The sequence below is a fragment of the Carassius gibelio genome, chromosome B19 (genome assembly GCF_023724105.1).
Source record: "Carassius gibelio isolate Cgi1373 ecotype wild population from Czech Republic chromosome B19, carGib1.2-hapl.c, whole genome shotgun sequence".
Lineage (NCBI taxonomy): Eukaryota > Metazoa > Chordata > Actinopteri > Cypriniformes > Cyprinidae > Carassius > Carassius gibelio.
In genome coordinates, this window is record NC_068414.1 from 3,379,741 (window position 1) to 3,404,965 (window position 25,225).

A 25,225-nucleotide genomic window follows, 5' to 3' on the forward strand; every position below is an offset into this window, starting at 1 on the left:
TGCATGGCTTCTTCTGACGCAGACCCAGCCCTAGCACCGTAAAATTTCTGATGGACCCATCATTAGCTGAAGTCGCATAACACTTGGAACACTACCCGTAGCAGGGGTCATTGTTTGGACTCTTTTTTTTTTTTTTTTTTTTTTAAATTGCGCTTTAAACAGAAAGTATTGCGTCAATGCAACTGAACAACATTAATTAGGAACACAGTGCGTCAAAAAGCAAAATGACAGTTAAAGGCATTTCGTTATTGAACTCTTTGATGACATCATTCAGCTAAGTTCAGTTTAAATAGTATCTGTGCAATAATTTGCAATCAAGTCAACGATATCGCTGTACATGAAGTGTCCCCAGCTCCGCCTGCCAGAAGCGACAGAGGGAAGAAACCAAAACTCGATCGGTGAAAGGATGGAGAAAAAACCCGGTGAGAAACCAGGCTCAGTCGGGGAGACAGTTCTCCCCTTGTCAGACGAAACCAGTAGATCAGCTCCAGGCTGCAGGAATGTCAGACTGTGCAGAAGAATCATCTGTTTCCTGTGGTCTTGTCCAGGTGGTCTTTACAGGGGATTTGTATCTGCGGCTCATCTAGTTGTCACGGTCTCCGCTGTGTTTCTGGGCCATAGAGGTCCTTTCTAGGTGTTGATCCACCATCTTCTCTGGATACGGACTGGATCCGGGTGACTGAAGCGGATACAGACTGGATCTGGTGGCTACGGTGACCTCGGAATAAGGGATTTCTTTAAAAGACTTTTTTTTTCATATAAGATTTTATCCAACTTTTCAGATAGAGGCATGAGAAAGAGATTGCCTTGATTGGGCTTTTGGTTATTGGTGGACCGAGAGGACTTTTTTGAGTTTTACTCCTCCCTTTTGGAGTAGGGGGGGGGGGGGTGCTGACGAAACACATGTGGGCAGGCATTGTCACCCTTGATGACCCTTGGCGAGCGTAGTAGTTTAACAGAGGCAGCGCACAGGCCCGAGGGTTTGGAGACACAGCTCGAGTTTCTCTTCATTGTCGCATAAATCTTTCGCCTTTTACTAAAGATTTCCGTGGAGGGGAACTTTTGCGAGTGACCTGTATTTTTGGGTGCTCTGCTCACAGCAGAGCTACATCGAAATGTCAAGAGCAGAATCAGTTTGACCGTCCAGCAGCATGCTGCGAGAGGGCTTGCCACTGGTCATCGTCTGAATAGGCACTCTCTGCGTTTGACCACTTCGTGTTTATTTAGCCGGATGGGAAGGCAGCGCTTTCTTGTACGTGACGGGATGCAAATTCTTGAAGGCTCTCTTTAGTGACGGGTCCAAACAAAGATCTCATCTGCTCCTCTAGCCCTATCGGCGACTCGTGCACTTCGAGCCTTCTTAGTGACGGCGCAAGTTGCTAAATGCTGACTGCGTTGGTGGTATAGAGGTGAGCATAGCTGCCTTCCAAGCAGTTGACCCGGATTCGATTCCCGGCCAACGCATGTCCTTTGGCTCGGGCTGACGTCGAAGCAGAACTCCCTCTGTGACCTGTGCCTCCACCCAAAACTTTTGGATGGAATAATTTCGGATGGACCCATCATTAGCTGAAGTCGCATAACACGTGCAACACTACCCGTAGCAGGGGTCATTGTTTGGACTCTTTTTTTTTTTTTTTTTTTTTTTTTTAATTGCGCTTTAAACAAAAAGTATTGTGTCAATGCAACTGAACAACATTTATTAGGAACACAGTGCGTCAAAAAGCAAAATGACAGTTAAACGCATTTCGTTATTGAACTCTTTGATGACATCATTCAGCTAAGTTCAGTTTAAATAGTATCTGTGCAATAATTTGCAATCAAGTCAACGATATCGCTGTACATGAAGTGTCCCCAGCTCCGCCTGCCAGAAGCGACAGAGGCAAGAAACCAAAACTCGATCGGTGAAAGGATGGAGAAAAAACCCGGTGAGAAACCAGGCTCAATCGGGGAGACAGTTCTCCCCTTGTCAGACGAAACAGGTAGATCAGCTCCAGGCTGCAGGAATGTCAGACTGTGCAGAAGAATCATCTGTTTCCTGTGGTCTTGTCCAGGTGGTCTTTACAGGGGATTTGTATCTGCGGCTCATCTAGTTGTCACGGTCTCCGCTGTGTTTCTGGGCCATAGAGGTCCTTTCTAGGTGTTGATCCACCATCTTCTCTGGATACGGACTGGATCCGGGTGACTGAAGCGGATACAGACTGGATCTGGTGGCTACGGTGACCTCGGAATAAGGGATTTCTTTAAAAGACTTTTTTTTTCATATAAGATTTTATCCAACTTTTCAGATAGAGGCATGAGAAAGAGATTGCCTTGATTGGGCTTTTGGTTATTGGTGGACCGAGAGGACTTTTTTGAGTTTTACTCCTCCCTTTTGGAGTAGGGGGGGGGGGGGGGGGTGCTGACGAAACACATGTGGGCAGGCATTGTCACCCTTGATGACCCTTGGCGAGCGTAGTAGTTTAACAGAGGCAGCGCACAGGCCCGAGGGTTTGGAGACACAGCTCGAGTTTCTCTTCATTGTCGCATAAATCTTTCGCCTTTTACTAAAGATTTCCGTGGAGGGGAACTTTTGCGAGTGACCTGTATTTTTGGGTGCTCTGCTCACAGCAGAGCTACATCGAAATGTCAAGAGCAGAATCAGTTTGACCGTCCGGCAGCATGCTGCGAGAGGGCTTGCCACTGGTCATCGTCTGAATAGGCACTCTCTGCGTTTGACCATTTCGTGTTTATTTAGCCGGATGGGAAGGCAGCGCTTTCTTGTACGTGACAGGATGCAAATTCTTGAAGGCTCTCTTTAGTGACGGGTCCAAACAAAGATCTCATCTGCTCCTCTAGCCCTATCGGCGACTCGTGCACTTCGAGCCTTCTTAGTGACGGCGCAAGTTGCTGACTGCTGACTGCGTTGGTGGTATAGTGGTGAGCATAGCTGCCTTCCAAGCAGTTGACCCGGATTCGATTCCCGGCCAACGCATGTCCTTTGGCTCGGGCTGACGTCGAAGCAGAACTCCCTCTGTGACCTGTGCCTCCACCCAAAACTTTTGGATGGAATAATTTCGGATGGACCCATCATTAGCTGAAGTCGCATAACACTTGCAACACTACCCGTAGCAGGGGTCATTGTTTGGACTCTTTTTTTTTTTTTTTTTTTTTTTTTTTTTTTAATTGCGCTTTAAACAAAAAGTATTGTGTCAATGCAACTGAACAACATTTATTAGGAACACAGTGCGTCAAAAAGCAAAATGACAGTTAAAGGCATTTCGTTATTGAACTCTTTGATGACATCATTCAGCTAAGTTCAGTTTAAATAGTATCTGTGCAATAATTTGCAATCAAGTCAACGATATCGCTGTACATGAAGTGTCCCCAGCTCCGCCTGCCAGAAGCGACAGAGGCAAGAAACCAAAACTCGATCGGTGAAAGGATGGAGAAAAAACCCGGTGAGAAACCAGGCTCAATCGGGGAGACAGTTCTCCCCTTGTCAGACGAAACAGGTAGATCAGCTCCAGGCTGCAGGAATGTCAGACTGTGCAGAAGAATCATCTGTTTCCTGTGGTCTTGTCCAGGTGGTCTTTACAGGGGATTTGTATCTGCGGCTAATCTAGTTGTCACGGTCTCCGCTGTGTTTCTGGGCCATAGAGGTCCTTTCTAGGTGTTGATCCACCATCTTCTCTGGATACGGACTGGATCCGGGTGACTGAAGCGGATACAGACTGGATCTGGTGGCTACGGTGACCTCGGAATAAGGGATTTCTTTAAAAGACTTTTTTTTTCATATAAGATTTTATCCAACTTTTCAGATAGAGGCATGTGAAAGAGATTGCCTTGATTGGGCTTTTGGTTATTGGTGGACCGAGAGGACTTTTTTGAGTTTTACTCCTCCCTTTTGGAGTGGGGGGGGGGGGGGTGCTGACGAAACACATGTGGGCAGGCATTGTCACCCTTGATGACCCTTGGCGAGCGTAGTAGTTTAACAGAGGCAGCGCACAGGCCCGAGGGTTTGGAGACACAGCTCGAGTTTCTCTTCATTGTCGCATAAATCTTTCGCCTTTTACTAAAGATTTCCGTGGAGGGGAACTTTTGCGAGTGACCTGTATTTTTGGGTGCTCTGCTCACAGCAGAGCTACATCGAAATGTCAAGAGCAGAATCAGTTTGACCGTCCGGCAGCATGCTGCGAGAGGGCTTGCCACTGGTCATCGTCTGAATAGGCACTCTCTGTGTTTGACCACTTCGTGTTTATTTAGCCGGATGGGAAGGCAGCGCTTTCTTGTACGTGACGGGATGCAAATTCTTGAAGGCTCTCTTTAGTGACGGCTCCAAACAAAGATCTCATCTGCTCCTCTAGCCCTATCGGCGACTCGTGCACTTCGAGCCTTCTTAGTGACGGCGCAAGTTGCTGACTGCTGACTGCGTTGGTGGTATAGTGGTGAGCATAGCTGCCTTCCAAGCAGTTGACCCGGATTCGATTCCCGGCCAACGCATGTCCTTTGGCTCGGGCTGACGTCGAAGCAGAACTCCCTCTGTGACCTGTGCCTCCACCCAAAACTTTTGGATGGAATAATTTCGGATGGACCCATCATTAGCTGAAGTCGCATAACACTTGCAACACTACCCGTAGCAGGGGTCATTGTTTGGACTCTTTTTTTTTTTTTTTTTTTTTTTTTTTAATTGCGCTTTAAACAAAAAGTATTGTGTCAATGCAACTGAACAACATTTATTAGGAACACAGTGCGTCAAAAAGCAAAATGACAGTTAAAGGCATTTTGTTATTGAACTCTTTGATGACATCATTCAGCTAAGTTCAGTTTAAATAGTATCTGTGCAATAATTTGCAATCAAGTCAACGATATCGCTGTACATGAAGTGTCCCCAGCTCCGCCTGCCAGAAGCGACAGAGGCAAGAAACCAAAACTCGATCGGTGAAAGGATGGAGAAAAAACCCGGTGAGAAACCAGGCTCAATCGGGGAGACAGTTCTCCCCTTGTCAGACGAAACAGGTAGATCAGCTCCAGGCTGCAGGAATGTCAGACTGTGCAGAAGAATCATCTGTTTCCTGTGGTCTTGTCCAGGTGGTCTTTACAGGGGATTTGTATCTGCGGCTAATCTAGTTGTCACGGTCTCCGCTGTGTTTCTGGGCCATAGAGGTCCTTTCTAGGTGTTGATCCACCATCTTCTCTGGATACGGACTGGATCCGGGTGACTGAAGCGGATACAGACTGGATCTGGTGGCTACGGTGACCTCGGAATAAGGGATTTCTTTAAAAGACTTTTTTTTTCATATAAGATTTTATCCAACTTTTCAGATAGAGGCATGAGAAAGAGATTGCCTTGATTGGGCTTTTGGTTATTGGTGGACCGAGAGGACTTTTTTGAGTTTTACTCCTCCCTTTTGGAGTGGGGGGGGGGGGGGTGCTGACGAAACACATGTGGGCAGGCATTGTCACCCTTGATGACCCTTGGCGAGCGTAGTAGTTTAACAGAGGCAGCGCACAGGCCCGAGGGTTTGGAGACACAGCTCGAGTTTCTCTTCATTGTCGCATAAATCTTTCGCCTTTTACTAAAGATTTCCGTGGAGGGGAACTTTTGCGAGTGACCTGTATTTTTGGGTGCTCTGCTCACAGCAGAGCTACATCGAAATGTCAAGAGCAGAATCAGTTTGACCGTCCGGCAGCATGCTGCGAGAGGGCTTGCCACTGGTCATCGTCTGAATAGGCACTCTCTGTGTTTGACCACTTCGTGTTTATTTAGCCGGATGGGAAGGCAGCGCTTTCTTGTACGTGACGGGATGCAAATTCTTGAAGGCTCTCTTTAGTGACGGCTCCAAACAAAGATCTCATCTGCTCCTCTAGCCCTATCGGCGACTCGTGCACTTCGAGCCTTCTTAGTGACGGCGCAAGTTGCTGACTGCTGACTGCGTTGGTGGTATAGTGGTGAGCATAGCTGCCTTCCAAGCAGTTGACCCGGATTCGATTCCCGGCCAACGCATGTCCTTTGGCTCGGGCTGACGTCGAAGCAGAACTCCCTCTGTGACCTGTGCCTCCACCCAAAACTTTTGGATGGAATAATTTCGGATGGACCCATCATTAGCTGAAGTCGCATAACACTTGCAACACTACCCGTAGCAGGGGTCATTGTTTGGACTCTTTTTTTTTTTTTTTTTTTTTTTTTTTAATTGCGCTTTAAACAAAAAGTATTGTGTCAATGCAACTGAACAACATTTATTAGGAACACAGTGCGTCAAAAAGCAAAATGACAGTTAAAGGCATTTTGTTATTGAACTCTTTGATGACATCATTCAGCTAAGTTCAGTTTAAATAGTATCTGTGCAATAATTTGCAATCAAGTCAACGATATCGCTGTACATGAAGTGTCCCCAGCTCCGCCTGCCAGAAGCGACAGAGGCAAGAAACCAAAACTCGATCGGTGAAAGGATGGAGAAAAAACCCGGTGAGAAACCAGGCTCAGTCGGGGAGACAGTTCTCCCCTTGTCAGACGAAACAGGTAGATTAGCTCCAGGCTGCAGGAATGTCAGACTGTGCAGAAGAATCATCTGTTTCCTGTGGTCTTGTCCAGGTGGTCTTTACAGGGGATTTGTATCTGCGGCTCATCTAGTTGTCACGGTCTCCGCTGTGTTTCTGGGCCATAGAGGTCCTTTCTAGGTGTTGATCCACCATCTTCTCTGGATACGGACTGGATCCGGGTGACTGAAGCGGATAGAGACTGGATCTGGTGGCTACGGTGACCTCGGAATAAGGGATTTCTTTAAAAGACTTTTTTTTTCATATAAGATTTTATCCAACTTTTCAGATAGAGACATGAGAAAGAGATTGCCTTGATTGGGCTTTTGGTTATTATAGGCACTCTCTGCGTTTGACCACTTCGTGTTTATTTAGCCGGATGGGAAGGCAGCGCTTTCTTGTACGTGACGGGATGCAAATTCTTGAAGGCTCTCTTTAGTGACGGGTCCAAACAAAGATCTCATCTGCTCCTCTAGCCCTATCGGCGACTCGTGCACTTCGAGCCTTCTTAGTGACGGCGCAAGTTGCTGACTGCTGACTGCGTTGGTGGTATAGTGGTGAGCATAGCTGCCTTCCAAGCAGTTGGAGAGAGCAGTGCGCATGTCCTTTGGCTCGGGCTGACGTCGAAGCAGAACTCCCTCTGTGACCTGTGCCTCCACCCAAAACTTTTGGATGGAATAATTTCGGATGGACCCATCATTAGCTGAAGTCGCATAACACTTGCAACACTACCGGTAGCAGGGGTCATTGTTTGGACTCTTTTTTTTTTTTTTTTTTTTTTTTTAATTGCGCTTTAAACAAAAAGTATTGTGTCAATGCAACTGAACAACATTTATTAGGAACACAGTGCGTCAAAAAGCTACTGACTTCCGCCTGCGTTGGTGGTATAGTGGTGAGCATAGCTGCCTTCCAAGCAGTTGACCCGGGTTCGATTCCCGGCCAACGCATGTCCTTTGGCTCGGGCTGACGTCGAAGCAGAACTCCTTCTGTGACCTGCGACTCCAACCAAACATTTTGGATGGATCATTCGGAAGACGAAAAGAACCAGCTCTCCCCGTCGGGGAATCGAACCCCGGTCTTCCGCGTGACAGGCGGAGATACTGTCCACTATACTAACGAGGAGCCATGCATGCTGTCGTTTCTCCCGTTACTGACGGCACTGCACTGACATACCTAAACAATGCATGGCTTCTTCTGACGCAGACCCAGCCCTAGCACCGTAAAATTTCTGATGGACCCATCATTAGCTGAAGTCGCATAACACTTGGAACACTACCCGTAGCAGGGGTCATTGTTTGGACTCTTTTTTTTTTTTTTTTTTTTTTAAATTGCGCTTTAAACAGAAAGTATTGCGTCAATGCAACTGAACAACATTAATTAGGAACACAGTGCGTCAAAAAGCAAAATGACAGTTAAAGGCATTTCGTTATTGAACTCTTTGATGACATCATTCAGCTAAGTTCAGTTTAAATAGTATCTGTGCAATAATTTGCAATCAAGTCAACGATATCGCTGTACATGAAGTGTCCCCAGCTCCGCCTGCCAGAAGCGACAGAGGGAAGAAACCAAAACTCGATCGGTGAAAGGATGGAGAAAAAACCCGGTGAGAAACCAGGCTCAGTCGGGGAGACAGTTCTCCCCTTGTCAGACGAAACCAGTAGATCAGCTCCAGGCTGCAGGAATGTCAGACTGTGCAGAAGAATCATCTGTTTCCTGTGGTCTTGTCCAGGTGGTCTTTACAAGGGATTTGTATCTGCGGCTCATCTAGTTGTCACGGTCTCCGCTGTGTTTCTGGGCCATAGAGGTCCTTTCTAGGTGTTGATCCACCATCTTCTCTGGATACGGACTGGATCCGGGTGACTGAAGCGGATACAGACTGGATCTGGTGGCAACGGTGACCTCGGAATAAGGGATTTCTTTAAAAGACTTTTTTTTTCATATAAGATTTTATCCAACTTTTCAGATAGAGGCATGAGAAAGAGATTGCCTTGATTGGGCTTTTGGTTATTGGTGGACCGAGAGGACTTTTTTGAGTTTTACTCCTCCCTTTTGGAGTGGGGGGGGGGGGTGCTGACGAAACACATGTGGGCAGGCATTGTCACCCTTGATGACCCTTGGCGAGCGTAGTAGTTTAACAGAGGCAGCGCACAGGCCCGAGGGTTTGGAGACACAGCTCGAGTTTCTCTTCATTGTCGCATAAATCTTTCGCCTTTTACTAAAGATTTCCGTGGAGGGGAACTTTTGCGAGTGACCTGTATTTTTGGGTGCTCTGCTCACAGCAGAGCTACATCGAAATGTCAAGAGCAGAATCAGTTTGACCGTCCGGCAGCATGCTGCGAGAGGGCTTGCCACTGGTCATCGTCTGAATAGGCACTCTCTGCGTTTGACCACTTCGTGTTTATTTAGCCGGATGGGAAGGCAGCGCTTTCTTGTACATGACGGGATGCAAATTCTTGAAGGCTCTCTTTAGTGACGGGTCCAAACAAAGATCTCATCTGCTCCTCTAGCCCTATCGGCGACTCGTGCACTTCGAGCCTTCTTAGTGACGGCGCAAGTTGCTGACTGCTGACTGCGTTGGTGGTATAGTGGTGAGCATAGCTGCCTTCCAAGCAGTTGACCCGGATTCGATTCCCGGCCAACGCATGTCCTTTGGCTCGGGCTGACGTCGAAGCAGAACTCCCTCTGTGACCTGTGCCTCCACCCAAAACTTTTGGATGGAATAATTTCGGATGGACCCATCATTAGCTGAAGTCGCATAACACTTGCAACACTACCCGTAGCAGGGGTCATTGTTTGGACTCTTTTTTTTTTTTTTTTTTTTTTTTTTAATTGCGCTTTAAACAAAAAGTATTGTGTCAATGCAACTGAACAACATTTATTAGGAACACAGTGCGTCAAAAAGCAAAATGACAGTTAAACGCATTTCGTTATTGAACTCTTTGATGACATCATTCAGCTAAGTTCAGTTTAAATAGTATCTGTGCAATAATTTGCAATCAAGTCAACGATATCGCTGTACATGAAGTGTCCCCAGCTCCGCCTGCCAGAAGCGACAGAGGCAAGAAACCAAAACTCGATCGGTGAAAGGATGGAGAAAAAACCCGGTGAGAAACCAGGCTCAATCGGGGAGACAGTTCTCCCCTTGTCAGACGAAACAGGTAGATCAGCTCCAGGCTGCAGGAATGTCAGACTGTGCAGAAGAATCATCTGTTTCCTGTGGTCTTGTCCAGGTGGTCTTTACAGGGGATTTGTATCTGCGGCTCATCTAGTTGTCACGGTCTCCGCTGTGTTTCTGGGCCATAGAGGTCCTTTCTAGGTGTTGATCCACCATCTTCTCTGGATACGGACTGGATCCGGGTGACTGAAGCGGATACAGACTGGATCTGGTGGCTACGGTGACCTCGGAATAAGGGATTTCTTTAAAAGACTTTTTTTTTCATATAAGATTTTATCCAACTTTTCAGATAGAGGCATGAGAAAGAGATTGCCTTGATTGGGCTTTTGGTTATTGGTGGACCGAGAGGACTTTTTTGAGTTTTACTCCTCCCTTTTGGAGTAGGGGGGGGGGGGGGTGCTGACGAAACACATGTGGGCAGGCATTGTCACCCTTGATGACCCTTGGCGAGCGTAGTAGTTTAACAGAGGCAGCGCACAGGCCCGAGGGTTTGGAGACACAGCTCGAGTTTCTCTTCATTGTCGCATAAATCTTTCGCCTTTTACTAAAGATTTCCGTGGAGGGGAACTTTTGCGAGTGACCTGTATTTTTGGGTGCTCTGCTCACAGCAGAGCTACATCGAAATGTCAAGAGTAGAATCAGTTTGACCGTCCGGCAGCATGCTGCGAGAGGGCTTGCCACTGGTCATCGTCTGAATAGGCACTCTCTGCGTTTGACCATTTCGTGTTTATTTAGCCGGATGGGAAGGCAGCGCTTTCTTGTACGTGACGGGATGCAAATTCTTGAAGGCTCTCTTTAGTGACGGGTCCAAACAAAGATCTCATCTGCTCCTCTAGCCCTATCGGCGACTCGTGCACTTCGAGCCTTCTTAGTGACGGCGCAAGTTGCTGACTGCTGACTGCGTTGGTGGTATAGTGGTGAGCATAGCTGCCTTCCAAGCAGTTGACCCGGATTCGATTCCCGGCCAACGCATGTCCTTTGGCTCGGGCTGACGTCGAAGCAGAACTCCCTCTGTGACCTGTGCCTCCACCCAAAACTTTTGGATGGAATAATTTCGGATGGACCCATCATTAGCTGAAGTCGCATAACACTTGCAACACTACCCGTAGCAGGGGTCATTGTTTGGACTCTTTTTTTTTTTTTTTTTTTTTTTTTTTTTTTAATTGCGCTTTAAACAAAAAGTATTGTGTCAATGCAACTGAACAACATTTATTAGGAACACAGTGCGTCAAAAAGCAAAATGACAGTTAAAGGCATTTCGTTATTGAACTCTTTGATGACATCATTCAGCTAAGTTCAGTTTAAATAGTATCTGTGCAATAATTTGCAATCAAGTCAACGATATCGCTGTACATGAAGTGTCCCCAGCTCCGCCTGCCAGAAGCGACAGAGGCAAGAAACCAAAACTCGATCGGTGAAAGGATGGAGAAAAAACCCGGTGAGAAACCAGGCTCAATCGGGGAGACAGTTCTCCCCTTGTCAGACGAAACAGGTAGATCAGCTCCAGGCTGCAGGAATGTCAGACTGTGCAGAAGAATCATCTGTTTCCTGTGGTCTTGTCCAGGTGGTCTTTACAGGGGATTTGTATCTGCGGCTAATCTAGTTGTCACGGTCTCCGCTGTGTTTCTGGGCCATAGAGGTCCTTTCTAGGTGTTGATCCACCATCTTCTCTGGATACGGACTGGATCCGGGTGACTGAAGCGGATACAGACTGGATCTGGTGGCTACGGTGACCTCGGAATAAGGGATTTCTTTAAAAGACTTTTTTTTTCATATAAGATTTTATCCAACTTTTCAGATAGAGGCATGAGAAAGAGATTGCCTTGATTGGGCTTTTGGTTATTGGTGGACCGAGAGGACTTTTTTGAGTTTTACTCCTCCCTTTTGGAGTGGGGGGGGGGGGGGGTGCTGACGAAACACATGTGGGCAGGCATTGTTACCCTTGATGACCCTTGGCGAGCGTAGTAGTTTAACAGAGGCAGCGCACAGGCCCGAGGGTTTGGAGACACAGCTCGAGTTTCTCTTCATTGTCGCATAAATCTTTCGCCTTTTACTAAAGATTTCCGTGGAGGGGAACTTTTGCGAGTGACCTGTATTTTTGGGTGCTCTGCTCACAGCAGAGCTACATCGAAATGTCAAGAGCAGAATCAGTTTGACCGTCCGGCAGCATGCTGCGAGAGGGCTTGCCACTGGTCATCGTCTGAATAGGCACTCTCTGTGTTTGACCACTTCGTGTTTATTTAGCCGGATGGGAAGGCAGCGCTTTCTTGTACGTGACGGGATGCAAATTCTTGAAGGCTCTCTTTAGTGACGGCTCCAAACAAAGATCTCATCTGCTCCTCTAGCCCTATCGGCGACTCGTGCACTTCGAGCCTTCTTAGTGACGGCGCAAGTTGCTGACTGCTGACTGCGTTGGTGGTATAGTGGTGAGCATAGCTGCCTTCCAAGCAGTTGACCCGGATTCGATTCCCGGCCAACGCATGTCCTTTGGCTCGGGCTGACGTCGAAGCAGAACTCCCTCTGTGACCTGTGCCTCCACCCAAAACTTTTGGATGGAATAATTTCGGATGGACCCATCATTAGCTGAAGTCGCATAACACTTGCAACACTACCGGTAGCAGGGGTCATTGTTTGGACTCTTTTTTTTTTTTTTTTTTTTTTTTAATTGCGCTTTAAACAAAAAGTATTGTGTCAATGCAACTGAACAACATTTATTAGGAACACAGTGCGTCAAAAAGCTACTGACTTCCGCCTGAGTTGGTGGTATAGTGGTGAGCATAGCTGCCTTCCAAGCAGTTGACCCGGGTTCGATTCCCGGCCAACGCATGTCCTTTGGCTCGGGCTGACGTCGAAGCAGAACTCCTTCTGTGACCTGCGACTCCAACCAAACATTTTGGATGGATCATTCGGAAGACGAAAAGAACCAGCTCTCCCCGTCGGGGAATCGAACCCCGGTCTTCCGCGTGACAGGCGGAGATACTGTCCACTATACTAACGAGGAGCCATGCATGCTGTCGTTTCTCCCGTTACTGACGGCACTGCACTGACATACCTAAACAATGCATGGCTTCTTCTGACGCAGACCCAGCCCTAGCACCGTAAAATTTCTGATGGACCCATCATTAGCTGAAGTCGCATAACACTTGGAACACTACCCGTAGCAGGGGTCATTGTTTGGACTCTTTTTTTTTTTTTTTTTTTTTTAAATTGCGCTTTAAACAGAAAGTATTGCGTCAATGCAACTGAACAACATTAATTAGGAACACAGTGCGTCAAAAAGCAAAATGACAGTTAAAGGCATTTCGTTATTGAACTCTTTGATGACATCATTCAGCTAAGTTCAGTTTAAATAGTATCTGTGCAATAATTTGCAATCAAGTCAACGATATCGCTGTACATGAAGTGTCCCCAGCTCCGCCTGCCAGAAGCGACAGAGGGAAGAAACCAAAACTCGATCGGTGAAAGGATGGAGAAAAAACCCGGTGAGAAACCAGGCTCAGTCGGGGAGACAGTTCTCCCCTTGTCAGACGAAACCAGTAGATCAGCTCCAGGCTGCAGGAATGTCAGACTGTGCAGAAGAATCATCTGTTTCCTGTGGTCTTGTCCAGGTGGTCTTTACAAGGGATTTGTATCTGCGGCTCATCTAGTTGTCACGGTCTCCGCTGTGTTTCTGGGCCATAGAGGTCCTTTCTAGGTGTTGATCCACCATCTTCTCTGGATACGGACTGGATCCGGGTGACTGAAGCGGATACAGACTGGATCTGGTGGCTACGGTGACCTCGGAATAAGGGATTTCTTTAAAAGACTTTTTTTTTCATATAAGATTTTATCCAACTTTTCAGATAGAGGCATGAGAAAGAGATTGCCTTGATTGGGCTTTTGGTTATTGGTGGACCGAGAGGACTTTTTTGAGTTTTACTCCTCCCTTTTGGAGTGGGGGGGGGGGGGTGCTGACGAAACACATGTGGGCAGGCATTGTCACCCTTGATGACCCTTGGCGAGCGTAGTAGTTTAACAGAGGCAGCGCACAGGCCCGAGGGTTTGGAGACACAGCTCGAGTTTCTCTTCATTGTCGCATAAATCTTTCGCCTTTTACTAAAGATTTCCGTGGAGGGGAACTTTTGCGAGTGACCTGTATTTTTGGGTGCTCTGCTCACAGCAGAGCTACATCGAAATGTCAAGAGCAGAATCAGTTTGACCGTCCGGCAGCATGCTGCGAGAGGGCTTGCCACTGGTCATCGTCTGAATAGGCACTCTCTGCGTTTGACCACTTCGTGTTTATTTAGCCGGATGGGAAGGCAGCGCTTTCTTGTACATGACGGGATGCAAATTCTTGAAGGCTCTCTTTAGTGACGGGTCCAAACAAAGATCTCATCTGCTCCTCTAGCCCTATCGGCGACTCGTGCACTTCGAGCCTTCTTAGTGACGGCGCAAGTTGCTGACTGCTGACTGCGTTGGTGGTATAGTGGTGAGCATAGCTGCCTTCCAAGCAGTTGACCCGGATTCGATTCCCGGCCAACGCATGTCCTTTGGCTCGGGCTGACGTCGAAGCAGAACTCCCTCTGTGACCTGTGCCTCCACCCAAAACTTTTGGATGGAATAATTTCGGATGGACCCATCATTAGCTGAAGTCGCATAACACTTGCAACACTACCCGTAGCAGGGGTCATTGTTTGGACTCTTTTTTTTTTTTTTTTTTTTTTTTTTTTTAATTGCGCTTTAAACAAAAAGTATTGTGTCAATGCAACTGAACAACATTTATTAGGAACACAGTGCGTCAAAAAGCAAAATGACAGTTAAAGGCATTTCGTTATTGAACTCTTTGATGACATCATTCAGCTAAGTTCAGTTTAAATAGTATCTGTGCAATAATTTGCAATCAAGTCAACGATATCGCTGTACATGAAGTGTCCCCAGCTCCGCCTGCCAGAAGCGACAGAGGGAAGAAACCAAAACTCGATCGGTGAAAGGATGGAGAAAAAACCCGGTGAGAAACCAGGCTCAGTCGGGGAGACAGTTCTCCCCTTGTCAGACGAAACCAGTAGATCAGCTCCAGGCTGCAGGAATGTCAGACTGTGCAGAAGAATCATCTGTTTCCTGTGGTCTTGTCCAGGTGGTCTTTACAAGGGATTTGTATCTGCGGCTCATCTAGTTGTCACGGTCTCCGCTGTGTTTCTGGGCCATAGAGGTCCTTTCTAGGTGTTGATCCACCATCTTCTCTGGATACGGACTGGATCCGGGTGACTGAAGCGGATACAGACTGGATCTGGTGGCTACGGTGACCTCGGAATAAGGGATTTCTTTAAAAGACTTTTTTTTTCATATAAGATTTTATCCAACTTTTCAGATAGAGGCATGAGAAAGAGATTGCCTTGATTGGGCTTTTGGTTATTGGTGGACCGAGAGGACTTTTTTGAGTTTTACTCCTCCCTTTTGGAGTGGGGGGGGGGGGTGCTGACGAAACACATGTGGGCAGGCATTGTCACCCTTGATGACCCTTGGCGAGCGTAGTAGTTTAACAGAGGCAGCGCACAGGCCCGAGGGTTTGGAGACACAGCTCGAGTTTCTCTTCATTGTCGCATAAATCTTTCGCCTTTTACTAAAGATTTCCGTGGAGGGGAACTTTTGCGAGTGACCTGTATTTTTGGGTGCTCTGCTCACAGCAGAGCTACATCGAAATGTCAAGAGCAGAATCAGTTTGACCGTCCGGCAGCATGCTGCGAGAGGGCTTGCCACTGGTCATCGTCTGAATAGGCACTCTCTGCGTTTGACCACTTCGTGTTTATTTAGCCGGATGGGAAGGCAGCGCTTTCTTGTACATGACGGGATGCAAATTCTTGAAGGCTCTCTTTAGTGACGGGTCCAAACAAAGATCTCATCTGCTCCTCTAGCCCTATCGGCGACTCGTGCACTTCGAGCCTTCTTAGTGACGGCGCAAGTTGCTGACTGCTGACTGCGTTGGTGGTATAGTGGTGAGCATAGCTGCCTTCCAAGCAGTTGACCCGGATTCGATTCCCGGCCAACGCATGTCCTTTGGCTCGGGCTGACGTCGAAGCAGAACTCCCTCTGTGACCTGTGCCTCCACCCAAAACTTTTGGATGGAATAATTTCGGATGGACCCATCATTAGCTGAAGTCGCATAACACTTGCAACACTACCTGTAGCAGGGGTCATTGTTTGGACTCTTTTTTTTTTTTTTTTTTTTTTTTTTTTTAATTGCGCTTTAAACAAAAAGTATTGTGTCAATGCAACTGAACAACATTTATTAGGAACACAGTGCGTCAAAAAGCAAAATGACAGTTAAAGGCATTTCGTTATTGAACTCTTTGATGACATCATTCAGCTAAGTTCAGTTTAAATAGTATCTGTGCAATAATTTGCAATCAAGTCAACGATATCGCTGTACATGAAGTGTCCCCAGCTCCGCCTGCCAGAAGCGACAGAGGGAAGAAACCAAAACTCGATCGGTGAAAGGATGGAGAAAAAACCCGGTGAGAAACCAGGCTCAGTCGGGGAGACAGTTCTCCCCTTGTCAGACGAAACCAGTAGATCAGCTCCAGGCTGCAGGAATGTCAGACTGTGCAGAAGAATCATCTGTTTCCTGTGGTCTTGTCCAGGTGGTCTTTACAAGGGATTTGTATCTGCGGCTCATCTAGTTGTCACGGTCTCCGCTGTGTTTCTGGGCCATAGAGGTCCTTTCTAGGTGTTGATCCACCATCTTCTCTGGATACGGACTGGATCCGGGTGACTGAAGCGGATACAGACTGGATCTGGTGGCTACGGTGACCTCGGAATAAGGGATTTCTTTAAAAGACTTTTTTTTTCATATAAGATTTTATCCAACTTTTCAGATAGAGGCATGAGAAAGAGATTGCCTTGATTGGGCTTTTGGTTATTGGTGGACCGAGAGGACTTTTTTGAGTTTTACTCCTCCCTTTTGGAGTGGGGGGGGGGGTGCTGACGAAACACATGTGGGCAGGCATTGTCACCCTTGATGACCCTTGGCGAGCGTAGTAGTTTAACAGAGGCAGCGCACAGGCCCGAGGGTTTGGAGACACAGCTCGAGTTTCTCTTCATTGTCGCATAAATCTTTCGCCTTTTACTAAAGATTTCCGTGGAGGGGAACTTTTGCGAGTGACCTGTATTTTTGGGTGCTCTGCTCACAGCAGAGCTACATCGAAATGTCAAGAGCAGAATCAGTTTGACCGTCCGGCAGCATGCTGCGAGAGGGCTTGCCACTGGTCATCGTCTGAATAGGCACTCTCTGCGTTTGACCACTTCGTGTTTATTTAGCCGGATGGGAAGGCAGCGCTTTCTTGTACATGACGGGATGCAAATTCTTGAAGGCTCTCTTTAGTGACGGGTCCAAACAAAGATCTCATCTGCTCCTCTAGCCCTATCGGCGACTCGTGCACTTCGAGCCTTCTTAGTGACGGCGCAAGTTGCTGACTGCTGACTGCGTTGGTGGTATAGTGGTGAGCATAGCTGCCTTCCAAGCAGTTGACCCGGATTCGATTCCCGGCCAACGCATGTCCTTTGGCTCGGGCTGACGTCGAAGCAGAACTCCCTCTGTGACCTGTGCCTCCACCCAAAACTTTTGGATGGAATAATTTCGGATGGACCCATCATTAGCTGAAGTCGCATAACACTTGCAACACTACCCGTAGCAGGGGTCATTGTTTGGACTCTTTTTTTTTTTTTTTTTTTTTTTTTTAATTGCGCTTTAAACAAAAAGTATTGTGTCAATGCAACTGAACAACATTTATTAGGAACACAGTGCGTCAAAAAGCAAAATGACAGTTAAACGCATTTCGTTATTGAACTCTTTGATGACATCATTCAGCTAAGTTCAGTTTAAATAGTATCTGTGCAATAATTTGCAATCAAGTCAACGATATCGCTGTACATGAAGTGTCCCCAGCTCCGCCTGCCAGAAGCGACAGAGGCAAGAAACCAAAACTCGATCGGTGAAAGGATGGAGAAAAAACCCGGTGAGAAACCAGGCTCAATCGGGGAGACAGTTCTCCCCTTGTCAGACGAAACAGGTAGATCAGCTCCAGGCTGCAGGAATGTCAGACTGTGCAGAAGAATCATCTGTTTCCTGTGGTCTTGTCCAGGTGGTCTTTACAGGGGATTTGTATCTGCGGCTCATCTAGTTGTCACGGTCTCCGCTGTGTTTCTGGGCCATAGAGGTCCTTTCTAGGTGTTGATCCACCATCTTCTCTGGATACGGACTGGATCCGGGTGACTGAAGCGGATACAGACTGGATCTGGTGGCTACGGTGACCTCGGAATAAGGGATTTCTTTAAAAGACTTTTTTTTTCATATAAGATTTTATCCAACTTTTCAGATAGAGGCATGAGAAAGAGATTGCCTTGATTGGGCTTTTGGTTATTGGTGGACCGAGAGGACTTTTTTGAGTTTTACTCCTCCCTTTTGGAGTAGGGGGGGGGGGGGGGTGCTGACGAAACACATGTGGGCAGGCATTGTCACCCTTGATGACCCTTGGCGAGCGTAGTAGTTTAACAGAGGCAGCGCACAGGCCCGAGGGTTTGGAGACACAGCTCGAGTTTCTCTTCATTGTCGCATAAATCTTTCGCCTTTTACTAAAGATTTCCGTGGAGGGGAACTTTTGCGAGTGACCTGTATTTTTGGGTGCTCTGCTCACAGCAGAGCTACATCGAAATGTCAAGAGTAGAATCAGTTTGACCGTCCGGCAGCATGCTGCGAGAGGGCTTGCCACTGGTCATCGTCTGAATAGGCACTCTCTGCGTTTGACCATTTCGTGTTTATTTAGCCGGATGGGAAGGCAGCGCTTTCTTGTACGTGACGGGATGCAAATTCTTGAAGGCTCTCTTTAGTGACGGGTCCAAACAAAGATCTCATCTGCTCCTCTAGCCCTATCGGCGACTCGTGCACTTCGAGCCTTCTTAGTGACGGCGCAAGTTGCTGACTGCTGACTGCGTTGGTGGTATAGTGGTGAGCATAGCTGCCTTCCAAGCAGTTGACCCGGATTCGATTCCCGGCCATCGCATGTCCTTTGGCTCGGGCTGACGTCGAAGCAGAACTCCCTCTGTGACCTGTGCCTCCACCCAAAACTTTTGGATGGAATAATTTCGGATGGACCCATCATTAGCTGAAGTCGCATAACACTTGCAACACTACCCGTAGCAGGGGTCATTGTTTGGACTCTTTTTTTTTTTTTTTTTTTTTTTTTTTTTTTAATTGCGCTTTAAACAAAAAGTATTGTGTCAATGCAACTGAACAACATTTATTAGGAACACAGTGCGTCAAAAAGCAAAATGACAGTTAAAGGCATTTCGTTATTGAACTCTTTGATGACATCATTCAGCTAAGTTCAGTTTAAATAGTATCTGTGCAATAATTTGCAATCAAGTCAACGATATCGCTGTACATGAAGTGTCCCCAGCTCCGCCTGCCAGAAGCGACAGAGGCAAGAAACCAAAACTCGATCGGTGAAAGGATGGAGAAAAAACCCGGTGAGAAACCAGGCTCAATCGGGGAGACAGTTCTCCCCTTGTCAGACGAAACAGGTAGATCAGCTCCAGGCTGCAGGAATGTCAGACTGTGCAGAAGAATCATCTGTTTCCTGTGGTCTTGTCCAGGTGGTCTTTACAGGGGATTTGTATCTGCGGCTAATCTAGTTGTCACGGTCTCCGCTGTGTTTCTGGGCCATAGAGGTCCTTTCTAGGTGTTGATCCACCATCTTCTCTGGATACGGACTGGATCCGGGTGACTGAAGCGGATACAGACTGGATCTGGTGGCTACGGTGACCTCGGAATAAGGGATTTCTTTAAAAGACTTTTTTTTTCATATAAGATTTTATCCAACTTTTCAGATAGAGGCATGAGAAAGAGATTGCCTTGATTGGGCTTTTGGTTATTGGTGGACCGAGAGGACTTTTTTGAGTTTTACTCCTCCCTTTTGGAGTGGGGGGGGGGGGTGCTGACGAAACACATGTGGGCAGGCATTGTCACCCTTGATGACCCTTGGCGAGCGTAGTAGTTTAACAGAGGCAGCGCACAGGCCCGAGGGTTTGGAGACACAGCTCGAGTTTCTCTTCATTGTCGCATAAATCTTTCGCCTTTTACTAAAGATTTCCGTGGAGGGGAACTTTTGCGAGTGACCTGTATTTTTGGGTGCTCTGCTCACAGCAGAGCTACATCGAAATGTCAAGAGCAGAATCAGTTTGACCGTCCGGCAGCATGCTGCGAAAGGGCTTGCCACTGGTCATCGTCTGAATAGGCACTCTCTGTGTTTGACCACTTCGTGTTTATTTAGCCGGATGGGAAGGCAGCGCTTTCTTGTACGTGACGGGATGCAAATTCTTGAAGGCTCTCTTTAGTGACGGCTCCAAACAAAGATCTCATCTGCTCCTCTAGCCCTATCGGCGACTCGTGCACTTCGAGCCTTCTTAGTGACGGCGCAAGTTGCTGACTGCTGACTGCGTTGGTGGTATAGTGGTGAGCATAGCTGCCTTCCAAGCAGTTGACCCGGATTCGATTCCCGGCCAACGCATGTCCTTTGGCTCGGGCTGACGTCGAAGCAGAACTCCCTCTGTGACCTGTGCCTCCACCCAAAACTTTTGGATGGAATAATTTCGGATGGACCCATCATTAGCTGAAGTCGCATAACACTTGCAACACTACCGGTAGCAGGGGTCATTGTTTGGACTCTTTTTTTTTTTTTTTTTTTTTTTTAATTGCGCTTTAAACAAAAAGTATTGTGTCAATGCAACTGAACAACATTTATTAGGAACACAGTGCGTCAAAAAGCTACTGACTTCCGCCTGAGTTGGTGGTATAGTGGTGAGCATAGCTGCCTTCCAAGCAGTTGACCCGGGTTCGATTCCCGGCCAACGCATGTCCTTTGGCTCGGGCTGACGTCGAAGCAGAACTCCTTCTGTGACCTGCGACTCCAACCAAACATTTTGGATGGATCATTCGGAAGACGAAAAGAACCAGCTCTCCCCGTCGGGGAATCGAACCCCGGTCTTCCGCGTGACAGGCGGAGATACTGTCCACTATACTAACGAGGAGCCATGCATGCTGTCGTTTCTCCCGTTACTGACGGCACTGCACTGACATACCTAAACAATGCATGGCTTCTTCTGACGCAGACCCAGCCCTAGCACCGTAAAATTTCTGATGGACCCATCATTAGCTGAAGTCGCATAACACTTGGAACACTACCCGTAGCAGGGGTCATTGTTTGGACTCTTTTTTTTTTTTTTTTTTTTTAAATTGCGCTTTAAACAGAAAGTATTGCGTCAATGCAACTGAACAACATTAATTAGGAACACAGTGCGTCAAAAAGCAAAATGACAGTTAAAGGCATTTCGTTATTGAACTCTTTGATGACATCATTCAGCTAAGTTCAGTTTAAATAGTATCTGTGCAATAATTTGCAATCAAGTCAACGATATCGCTGTACATGAAGTGTCCCCAGCTCCGCCTGCCAGAAGCGACAGAGGGAAGAAACCAAAACTCGATCGGTGAAAGGATGGAGAAAAAACCCGGTGAGAAACCAGGCTCAGTCGGGGAGACAGTTCTCCCCTTGTCAGACGAAACCAGTAGATCAGCTCCAGGCTGCAGGAATGTCAGACTGTGCAGAAGAATCATCTGTTTCCTGTGGTCTTGTCCAGGTGGTCTTTACAAGGGATTTGTATCTGCGGCTCATCTAGTTGTCACGGTCTCCGCTGTGTTTCTGGGCCATAGAGGTCCTTTCTAGGTGTTGATCCACCATCTTCTCTGGATACGGACTGGATCCGGGTGACTGAAGCGGATACAGACTGGATCTGGTGGCTACGGTGACCTCGGAATAAGGGATTTCTTTAAAAGACTTTTTTTTTCATATAAGATTTTATCCAACTTTTCAGATAGAGGCATGAGAAAGAGATTGCCTTGATTGGGCTTTTGGTTATTGGTGGACCGAGAGGACTTTTTTGAGTTTTACTCCTCCCTTTTGGAGTGGGGGGGGGGGGGGGTGCTGACGAAACACATGTGGGCAGGCATTGTCACCCTTGATGACCCTTGGCGAGCGTAGTAGTTTAACAGAGGCAGCGCACAGGCCCGAGGGTTTGGAGACACAGCTCGAGTTTCTCTTCATTGTCGCATAAATCTTTCGCCTTTTACTAAAGATTTCCGTGGAGGGGAACTTTTGCGAGTGACCTGTATTTTTGGGTGCTCTGCTCACAGCAGAGCTACATCGAAATGTCAAGAGCAGAATCAGTTTGACCGTCCGGCAGCATGCTGCGAGAGGGCTTGCCACTGGTCATCGTCTGAATAGGCACTCTCTGCGTTTGACCACTTCGTGTTTATTTAGCCGGATGGGAAGGCAGCGCTTTCTTGTACATGACGGGATGCAAATTCTTGAAGGCTCTCTTTAGTGACGGGTCCAAACAAAGATCTCATCTGCTCCTCTAGCCCTATCGGCGACTCGTGCACTTCGAGCCTTCTTAGTGACGGCGCAAGTTGCTGACTGCTGACTGCGTTGGTGGTATAGTGGTGAGCATAGCTGCCTTCCAAGCAGTTGACCCGGATTCGATTCCCGGCCAACGCATGTCCTTTGGCTCGGGCTGACGTCGAAGCAGAACTCCCTCTGTGACCTGTGCCTCCACCCAAAACTTTTGGATGGAATAATTTCGGATGGACCCATCATTAGCTGAAGTCGCATAACACTTGCAACACTACCCGTAGCAGGGGTCATTGTTTGGACTCTTTTTTTTTTTTTTTTTTTTTTTTTTTTTAATTGCGCTTTAAACAAAAAGTATTGTGTCAATGCAACTGAACAACATTTATTAGGAACACAGTGCGTCAAAAAGCAAAATGACAGTTAAAGGCATTTCGTTATTGAACTCTTTGATGACATCATTCAGCTAAGTTCAGTTTAAATAGTATCTGTGCAATAATTTGCAATCAAGTCAACGATATCGCTGTACATGAAGTGTCCCCAGCTCCGCCTGCCAGAAGCGACAGAGGCAAGAAACCAAAACTCGATCGGTGAAAGGATGGAGAAAAAACCCGGTGAGAAACCAGGCTCAATCGGGGAGACAGTTCTCCCCTTGTCAGACGAAACAGGTAGATCAGCTCCAGGCTGCAGGAATGTCAGACTGTGCAGAAGAATCATCTGTTTCCTGTGGTCTTGTCCAGGTGGTCTTTACAGGGGATTTGTATCTGCGGCTCATCTAGTTGTCACGGTCTCCGCTGTGTTTCTGGGCCATAGAGGTCCTTTCTAGGTGTTGATCCACCATCTTCTCTGGATACAGACTGGATCCGGGTGACTGAATCGGATACAGACTGGATCTGGTGGCTACGGTGACCTCGGAATAAGGGATTTCTTTAAAAGACTTTTTTTTTCATATAAGATTTTATCCAACTTTTCAGATAGAGGCATGAGAAAGAGATTGCCTTGATTGGGCTTTTGGTTATTATAGGCACTCTCTGCGTTTGACCACTTCGTGTTTATTTAGCCGGATGGGAAGGCAGCGCTTTCTTGTACGTGACGGGATGCAAATTCTTGAAGGCTCTCTTTAGTGACGGGTCCAAACAAAGATCTCATCTGCTCCTCTAGCCCTATCGGCGACTCGTGCACTTCGAGCATTCTTAGTGACGGCGCAAGTTGCTGACTGCTGACTGCGTTGGTGGTATAGTGGTGAGCATAGCTGCCTTCCAAGCAGTTGGAGAGAGCAGTGCGCATGTCCTTTGGCTCGGGCTGACGTCGAAGCAGAACTCCCTCTGTGACCTGTGCCTCCACCCAAAACTTTTGGATGGAATAATTTCGGATGGACCCATCATTAGCTGAAGTCGCATAACACTTGCAACACTACCGGTAGCAGGGGTCATTGTTTGGACTCTTTTTTTTTTTTTTTTTTTTTTTTAATTGCGCTTTAAACAAAAAGTATTGTGTCAATGCAACTGAACAACATTTATTAGGAACACAGTGCGTCAAAAAGCTACTGACTTCCGCCTGCGTTGGTGGTATAGTGGTGAGCATAGCTGCCTTCCAAGCAGTTGACCCGGGTTCGATTCCCGGCTAACGCATGTCCTTTGGCTCGGGCTGACGTCGAAGCAGAACTCCTTCTGTGACCTGCGACTCCAACCAAACATTTTGGATGGATCATTCGGAAGACGAAAAGAACCAGCTCTCCCCGTCGGGGAATCGAACCCCGGTCTTCCGCGTGACAGGCGGAGATACTGTCCACTATACTAACGAGGAGCCATGCATGCTGCCGTTTCTCCCCTTACTGACGGCACTGCACTGACATACCTAAACAATGCATGGCTTCTTCTGACGCAGACCCAGCCCTAGCACCGTAAAATTTCTGATGGACCCATCATTAGCTGAAGTCGCATAACACTTGGAACACTACCCGTAGCAGGGGTCATTGTTTGGACTCTTTTTTTTTTTTTTTTTTTTTAAATTGCGCTTTAAACAGAAAGTATTGCGTCAATGCAACTGAATAACATTAATTAGGAACACAGTGCGTCAAAAAGCAAAATGACAGTTAAAGGCATTTCGTTATTGAACTCTTTGATGACATCATTCAGCTAAGTTCAGTTTAAATAGTATCTGTGCAATAATTTGCAATCAAGTCAACGATATCGCTGTACATGAAGTGTCCCCAGCTCCGCCTGCCAGAAGCGACAGAGGCAAGAAACCAAAACTCGATCGGTGAAAGGATGGAGAAAAAACCCGGTGAGAAACCAGGCTCAATCGGGGAGACAGTTCTCCCCTTGTCAGACGAAACAGGTAGATCAGCTCCAGGCTGCAGGAATGTCAGACTGTGCAGAAGAATCATCTGTTTCCTGTGGTCTTGTCCAGGTGGTCTTTACAGGGGATTTGTATCTGCGGCTCATCTAGTTGTCACGGTCTCCGCTGTGTTTCTGGGCCATAGAGGTCCTTTCTAGGTGTTGATCCACCATCTTCTCTGGATACGGACTGGATCCGGGTGACTGAAGCGGATACAGACTGGATCTGGTGGCTACGGTGACCTCGGAATAAGGGATTTCTTTAAAAGACTTTTTTTTTCATATAAGATTTTATCCAACTTTTCAGATAGAGGCATGAGAAAGAGATTGCCTTGATTGGGCTTTTGGTTATTATAGGCACTCTCTGCGTTTGACCACTTCGTGTTTATTTAGCCGGATGGGAAGGCAGCGCTTTCTTGTACGTGACAGGATGCAAATTCTTGAAGGCTCTCTTTAGTGACGGGTCCAAACAAAGATCTCATCTGCTCCTCTAGCCCTATCGGCGACTCGTGCACTTCGAGCCTTCTTAGTGACGGCGCAAGTTGCTGACTGCTGACTGCGTTGGTGGTATAGTGGTGAGCATAGCTGCCTTCCAAGCAGTTAACCCGGATTCGATTCCCGGCCAACGCATGTCCTTTGGCTCGGGCTGACGTCGAAGCAGAACTCCCTCTGTGACCTGTGCCTCCACCCAAAACTTTTGGATGGAATAATTTCGGATGGACCCATCATTAGCTGAAGTCGCATAACACTTGCAACACTAC

General features: G+C 47.2%; 17 non-coding genes across 17 annotated transcripts; 13 read left to right on the top strand and 4 right to left on the bottom strand.

Annotated features, from left to right (window-relative positions):
• The first annotated feature begins 992 nt into the window (after positions 1 to 992).
• On the top strand, positions 993 to 1,107 carry LOC127980607 (U5 spliceosomal RNA). Its single transcript, XR_008159622.1, has one exon. It is a non-coding gene; the product is annotated as a U5 spliceosomal RNA (small nuclear RNA).
• A 1,392-nt stretch (positions 1,108 to 2,499) lies between these two features.
• On the top strand, positions 2,500 to 2,614 carry LOC127980608 (U5 spliceosomal RNA). The gene has a single exon (XR_008159623.1). It is a non-coding gene; the product is annotated as a U5 spliceosomal RNA (small nuclear RNA).
• Positions 2,615 to 4,007: 1,393 nt separating this feature from the next.
• On the top strand, positions 4,008 to 4,122 carry LOC127980610 (U5 spliceosomal RNA). The gene has a single exon (XR_008159625.1). It is a non-coding gene; the product is annotated as a U5 spliceosomal RNA (small nuclear RNA).
• A 1,389-nt stretch (positions 4,123 to 5,511) lies between these two features.
• On the top strand, positions 5,512 to 5,626 carry LOC127980611 (U5 spliceosomal RNA). Its single transcript, XR_008159626.1, has one exon. It is a non-coding gene; the product is annotated as a U5 spliceosomal RNA (small nuclear RNA).
• A 1,940-nt stretch (positions 5,627 to 7,566) lies between these two features.
• Positions 7,567 to 7,638, bottom strand: trnad-guc (transfer RNA aspartic acid (anticodon GUC)). The gene has a single exon. It is a non-coding gene; the product is annotated as a tRNA-Asp (tRNA).
• Positions 7,639 to 8,687: 1,049 nt separating this feature from the next.
• On the top strand, positions 8,688 to 8,802 carry LOC127980612 (U5 spliceosomal RNA). Its single transcript, XR_008159627.1, has one exon. It is a non-coding gene; the product is annotated as a U5 spliceosomal RNA (small nuclear RNA).
• Positions 8,803 to 10,191: 1,389 nt separating this feature from the next.
• Positions 10,192 to 10,306, top strand: LOC127980613 (U5 spliceosomal RNA). The gene has a single exon (XR_008159628.1). It is a non-coding gene; the product is annotated as a U5 spliceosomal RNA (small nuclear RNA).
• A 1,394-nt stretch (positions 10,307 to 11,700) lies between these two features.
• On the top strand, positions 11,701 to 11,815 carry LOC127980614 (U5 spliceosomal RNA). Its single transcript, XR_008159629.1, has one exon. It is a non-coding gene; the product is annotated as a U5 spliceosomal RNA (small nuclear RNA).
• An 805-nt stretch (positions 11,816 to 12,620) lies between these two features.
• On the bottom strand, positions 12,621 to 12,692 carry trnad-guc (transfer RNA aspartic acid (anticodon GUC)). The gene has a single exon. It is a non-coding gene; the product is annotated as a tRNA-Asp (tRNA).
• Positions 12,693 to 13,742: 1,050 nt separating this feature from the next.
• LOC127980615 (U5 spliceosomal RNA) lies at positions 13,743 to 13,857 on the top strand. Its single transcript, XR_008159630.1, has one exon. It is a non-coding gene; the product is annotated as a U5 spliceosomal RNA (small nuclear RNA).
• Positions 13,858 to 15,246: 1,389 nt separating this feature from the next.
• LOC127980616 (U5 spliceosomal RNA) lies at positions 15,247 to 15,361 on the top strand. Its single transcript, XR_008159631.1, has one exon. It is a non-coding gene; the product is annotated as a U5 spliceosomal RNA (small nuclear RNA).
• Positions 15,362 to 16,749: 1,388 nt separating this feature from the next.
• LOC127980617 (U5 spliceosomal RNA) lies at positions 16,750 to 16,864 on the top strand. Its single transcript, XR_008159632.1, has one exon. It is a non-coding gene; the product is annotated as a U5 spliceosomal RNA (small nuclear RNA).
• Positions 16,865 to 18,254: 1,390 nt separating this feature from the next.
• Positions 18,255 to 18,369, top strand: LOC127980618 (U5 spliceosomal RNA). Its single transcript, XR_008159633.1, has one exon. It is a non-coding gene; the product is annotated as a U5 spliceosomal RNA (small nuclear RNA).
• A 1,391-nt stretch (positions 18,370 to 19,760) lies between these two features.
• Positions 19,761 to 19,875, top strand: LOC127980619 (U5 spliceosomal RNA). Its single transcript, XR_008159634.1, has one exon. It is a non-coding gene; the product is annotated as a U5 spliceosomal RNA (small nuclear RNA).
• An 805-nt stretch (positions 19,876 to 20,680) lies between these two features.
• trnad-guc (transfer RNA aspartic acid (anticodon GUC)) lies at positions 20,681 to 20,752 on the bottom strand. The gene has a single exon. It is a non-coding gene; the product is annotated as a tRNA-Asp (tRNA).
• Positions 20,753 to 21,803: 1,051 nt separating this feature from the next.
• Positions 21,804 to 21,918, top strand: LOC127980622 (U5 spliceosomal RNA). Its single transcript, XR_008159636.1, has one exon. It is a non-coding gene; the product is annotated as a U5 spliceosomal RNA (small nuclear RNA).
• A 1,941-nt stretch (positions 21,919 to 23,859) lies between these two features.
• trnad-guc (transfer RNA aspartic acid (anticodon GUC)) lies at positions 23,860 to 23,931 on the bottom strand. Its single transcript has one exon. It is a non-coding gene; the product is annotated as a tRNA-Asp (tRNA).
• Positions 23,932 to 25,225: the final 1,294 nt, after the last annotated feature.